The sequence below is a fragment of the Notolabrus celidotus genome, chromosome 4 (genome assembly GCF_009762535.1).
Source record: "Notolabrus celidotus isolate fNotCel1 chromosome 4, fNotCel1.pri, whole genome shotgun sequence".
Lineage (NCBI taxonomy): Eukaryota > Metazoa > Chordata > Actinopteri > Labriformes > Labridae > Notolabrus > Notolabrus celidotus.
In genome coordinates this window covers 36,354,582-36,360,581 of record NC_048275.1, presented here as the reverse complement: position 1 = coordinate 36,360,581, position 6,000 = coordinate 36,354,582, and positions in this window count along the sequence as shown.

The window sequence follows — 6,000 nt, the reverse complement described above, 5'->3', positions numbered from 1 at the left end:
GTGGTGACTACTGCCTACCCTTTCCTCTTCTTCTATTGCATGATTAAGAAACAACGTGAAAGGTGAAGTCCAAAATAAGAAGATAGATTATAGCCTCCCTCTCTCTGTTGAATTACCACAGTGCTTAATAATGTTTTACCTCCTCCAGAGCATAATGACAGAGAGTTAAAGGATTATTTGCATAAAATAAACCATAAAATATAAACCTGCATTCCCTATATTATTTTCAATCAATCAAGCTTTATTTATAAACCACCTTTCATACAAATCAAATGCGACTCAAAGAGCTTTACAGCAATTGAAAATAAATAAATATAATATTAATAATAATAAAATGCTAATAAAAATATAATATATCATGACTAAACATAAAGCAGAAATGGATTTAGAAGTAGAGACTATTCCACATAATTTGCAATAAAATGTTTTGAAATAAACAACAAAGGAAAACAGTTAATTAGAAAGAAATAAGTAAATAGAATATAAAAAACGACTAGGTAAGACAATAAAAGCACTAAAATAGCTTTAAAAAAAGTAGTCATACAATATTAGAATTTGAGGAGTTAATAATAGGCCTACATTTTTTTAATATTAAAATCATTATTAAATGATAAATTAAAATAATTTCTTAAAAAGCCTACATAAAAGCCAGACTAAATAGATGGATCTTTAATAGACTTTAATAGTCGCAATATCTCTATCAGCTCCGTTCAGACAACTTCCTCTTTTTCATTATGAACGTCAAACAGTAATACATAAGCAATAAAGAAAGTCCCCTCTGATTACAATGTGCTTCTCTGTTATCATGACTTCTATTATGATAAAATTATTATAATTTAACTGTTACAGCTTTTTTACTAAAAAAATATAATAATATTCTGATAATATAAATTATATTATCAATAATAATAATAATAATAATAATAATAATAATATGATAAAAAGAATAATAATACATCAATTTATATAGTATTTTTAAAAAACAATGGATTATACAGTCCTCAACAGATAGCAGGGCATACATAAGAACAGAGTATCAGAACCCAACTGCAAGAAGAACTTGAGCAAAAATCAACTCAAACATCAGGAACACAAACACAAAGAGAACTCAAACAATGATTTAACCCTCATCACAAGAACCCAACACAAAAGGAAGAACCCACTTATGATCTATATTACAGCATGCTTTAAACTATATAATGATCACTACAAACCACCTCTTCATTACCAATCAAAGTGTCAATTTATCTATATAATGAATGACATCTGTTGTTAAATATTTCTTCCTCTCAACAGTCCTGGGAAACATGGAGGCTACTTAACTTAAAGCTATAGTGAGCCTATCACTCACCTGATGACTTTCAGTTTTCTCCTGCAAGTACATGAGCTCAGTCCTCTTCATGAGGTCTGTTCAGGGATCCTTAAGATATCCAGCAGACAGCAGAATCTTCTTTTAGGAAGAACAGGAGATGTGAAGACAGGATTTTATTAAAGAAGCTCTAATCAGCAGAGCTCTTAACTCTCCCTGCTGCAGTTGACTGGACACATCTCTGGCACTGACCTCAGAGATGCTGCTGCTCTCTCTTTCTAACTATTGAGGGCATGACTGAGAGCATGGCTCATTTATTATTATCTGTTAACCATTTTGGGCTAACTCATGAGCTTGTTTCTGAGGGCCCTTTTCAAAATGACTGGTCTTAGAGTTTGCTCTCATAACTATCTTGCCCCAGCCTTTCATTATGTATTGGTAATAATAGTAACTGTATGTTTGCTTTAGGACCAGGAGGCGACGCCTCAGTGCACGACAATGCCTCACAGTGCTGTCAAAGCTAGATCAGAACTCATCCTTCAACTGATTATTTTTTATCTAGATGAAGAATAAGCAATCATTTAGAGTTGAAAAATGAGCATGTCAGCATTCTTCAGTGGACTTACTGCTAAACACTGACACTGTTTAGATCAGTGATTTGTATGATTAGCTCTTTTATGAATCATAAAAACAGTGACCTTTCTGCAGGTCAGCAGGTGACATATCATGCAAAATTGACTTTTTAATGGTTCTCTACCTGAATTATGTGTCCCTGGCATGTCTACAAACCCCCCGAGAATGAAAAAAATCCATTCTGCCCCTGTTTTGATTTCTACACCTTTCTGTAAATGTGTGTGAAACGAGCCGTTTCAGACTTCCGTGTTTTTGTTACGTAACAACAATATCCGGTCTGTCACGGAGTCAGAGCTCGGAGCTTGTTCAGCCCATAAACTATATAAAGTAATACTGAATCCCTCCTCCGTTTTTCATTACCTGCACACATGTGTGCTAACAAGGAGCTTAGGAGGGAGGCATGCTAGTTGTAGGCTGTCTTAATAAACACAAAGGTCGGTTTTACTCCCCACGTCTGCAGATTTGAAGATCTAGTGGATGATTTTTATTTGTCATGGATAAGTGCTAGCGCTAATTAGCATAGCCACATAGCTATATGTTCATAGCTGTAGCTGTAGCTGTAGCTGTAGCTGTAGCTGTAGCTGTAGCTGTAGCTGTAGCTGTAGCTGTAGCTGTAGCTGTAGCTGTAGCTGTAGCTGTAGCTGTAGCTGTAGCTGTAGCTGTAGCTGTAGCTGTGTACCAAGACACACGTCGACATACTGACAAATAAAACAACAAGAAACACTAAATCTGTGACCAATCGTTCAGAAAGGTCCTGCTACAGGCGCCTCTCCGTCAGGATCAGATTCAGAGGGTTGAAGTAACGTGATCTCTGAGCAGCCGTGTATATTCAGCCAACATGTAAACATTAGATCAACGTGCTGGAGAGCCGAGGCACATCCACTCCCGGAGGGGCGTGGTCAGAGGGAAAACAGAGTGTTCTGATGAGGAATGAAGAAGAGGACCTTTCAGGCATGCCAAAATCTGATTTCAAAGTGTTTTTTTGAGCATAAACTTTAAAGACATGTTTTGGGGACCTCTTAGACCAATATATATTGATGAAAAAAGCGTGATATGTCCCCTTTATATCTTGTCTCTCTGAACTTCCTGAAAATGACGTCACATATCATACATGAAGTTGTCAAGAAATCCAAACTTCTTTTTCCACAAAAGTTCCTCATAACCAAAATAATCACTTTATTAATCAATCAGTTCATCCACCACCTTCAGCGTTCTCTTCAGGACAAAGGTATTAAGGAAAATACATGACATGTCTTCATGACTGAAGTCAAAGTATTGGTTCTCCATGTCAAACATTCCTCCACTACAAGTGAAAGTTGTTCTGTCAGATCATGACTTGAGTTAAAGTCCTGGAGTACTTGCTTTTAAAAATACTGAAGTATTCAAAGTACTTTTTAAAATATCTCTAAACGTATTTTCACAAAGCATGAGGTCAGTCAAGAATGCATGGGTGAACATTCTGCTCCGTTCTGTTTATCTAGAAAACCTGATTTCAGATCTAAAAAGTCTACCATGAAATATAAACTAAGTTACTACAAGCACAGACAAGTTTACAATGTTCCTCTGGAATCAAAGCAGTGTGTGAGCTCCAGACCTCCACATGCTTTCTCAGGTTAGATGCTGATGTTTTGGAGGCTGTGATGAAGTTTGTGTGGTAAACAGATCAGAGATTTACAACAATACAAACAATCATTCTTTATTTCAAAACCTCAAACGTGGGTTTAAAATATGGCCGTGGTGCTCAGGTAGAGAATCATCATCCTTCTCAGTCATAGCCATCATCACCACGACTAAATGAACGACTGATCTGAAGAACGTTTGATCTACGCTCAACCCAGGTACGGCTACACCACTGAGACAAACCAAACACAAGGACACCAACAGTTTACGGTCTTTGGGATCTGATTTCAGAAAAGAAAACTCATCAGCTGACTTCAAAGATAAAGTAGAGAGTAACTAGAGCACTGATAGAAATGTAGAGGAGTCAAAAGGATATTTGTCTTTAAATGGAGTAAAAGTAATAAGTTTGGAACACAATAATACTCAAGTAATGTACAGATACTCAAAAAATATACAAAACATGTCCAACACTAGCATTTCACATTCTTACTGTATTAACTTTGTGTCTTTCTTTAATGTAACTTTACTGTGTATGTTTATATTCTGTTTTCAAGTGTACTCATATGTTTCAAATGTGTCCCCTTGTTTATAGATTACCTTAGGTTATACGGTATGTACTGTATTTGCAAAGCAAATCAAATACTGCCTTTTGCCTGCAAAAAGTAGACAATACGTTTATTTTTGATTGATTGTTTTCTAAACATTAATACAACATCAAATTATGAAATGCAAAACTAGCCAACATAATGCTTTCTAAAGCTTCAGTGTCACCACACTTATGCTTTCACTTCACAAGGATGTGGCTACCAATCTGCTTGGAGCACCGCTGCATTGAAAGAAAGATCCTGGTGAATTTTTAAATGTCTTACATTATCACTGTTCACTTTTTCACAACTGTTAGAGCAGCCTAGACCTTTATCCTGAGATACGTTCCTCTATTTGTACATCAAAGAGTGGCTTCTTAAATCTATTTAAACACAATTCCATCTTATCTTTGTTGTATTGTGGTTATATTCCTGTATAGGTCATGGCCATGCCTAATTAAGAATGGATTATGAAAAGCATGTGAACATCTACAGATGTGTTATTGATGTTTTAAAAGTAAATAGACAAAACGAAACAAGTGTTTCTTCAAGACTCAGTGACTACAAAACAGATAACAATCACCTTTATGTGAAGTGAAAGTCAGGTGTGAGTTCTCCCGTGGGTTTCATCTGGGGTGTAAAGATTTGGCTGATTTAGAACTCTCTGTGTTAGTCCAAAAATGAAGAAGTGAGCCAATGTGAGCTGTGGAATGGGCATCAGGCATCTTAACAGGAAGAGAGGAAATGCCCCCCGGGAAAAACACAGATTTTTGGAAATCCCCCGTTATCAGGGAAACTCTGTGGATTTCCATACAGCTTAAAAAAAGACCATGTGAACCAAATTAATATGTTCAATGCAAATGCTGCAGAAATCCTTCTAATTAAATCGTACAACAAAAAAGGAGTTATGTCTTACTCTGCTGGAAAACAGTCAAAGAACATGAGACTATTCTACTCAGCTCTGACTCAGTTCAACACAGTGGTGTACTCAGGTGGGGTACCATCATGTCCAGAAGAAAACGCACTAAAGTACCTTTTTGGATTCCACTGTAGTAAATAAAACTTAAAAATAGCCTTCACTGCTGTCTTTTCAGAGGAAGATGCATAAAAAGTGCCCTGTAGATGCCCCAAATATGGGAAAAAAACAACAAAAAAAGTGCCCTAAGCCCCCAAAATGCATAAAATCCCCCAAAAAGTGCCCTCTGGATGCCCCTCAAATGTATAAAGTGTAGAAAAGGTGCCCTCTGGATGCCATGTAATTCATCATATTTTGTTAATTATGTAATATAATCAATTATATAGAAATAAATAATCAGTTTTGTGTTTTCCTTTTTCATAATTACACTCCCACCACAAATGGTTACATAATTATTCACCACGATGCAGGAATTTAGTGTTAGAAGCTCCAAATTTTCTGGGGGGGGAGGACCAGGGCCGTATTAGTACTCCTAGGGGCCCCTGAGGCTCATGTACCCCTCACATGCAGGCATGCACTCACACACACACACACACACACACACACACACACACACACACACACACACACACACACACACACACACACAGGCAATCATTAGCTAGCTGCTCATCCTCCGTCTCTTCACGTTGTTTGGCTTTATTAAAAAAAAATCTACTTCTAAGCGGGACATTTTTTATTCCTGCCACATCTTTCTTGTCTTTTTCTTTTCGTTTCTTTCTCTTCACCGCTCCGCTGGGCTTTTTAATGTCCCTTTTCTGTCGCTTGGCGAGTTTTCCCGCACTTCTTTCTGATACATTTTTAAAAACTTTAATTACACATGATTGGTTCGCGAGGTTGTTGCTGAGCACAGTTATGCTTCAGCAATGCCCTCTTTT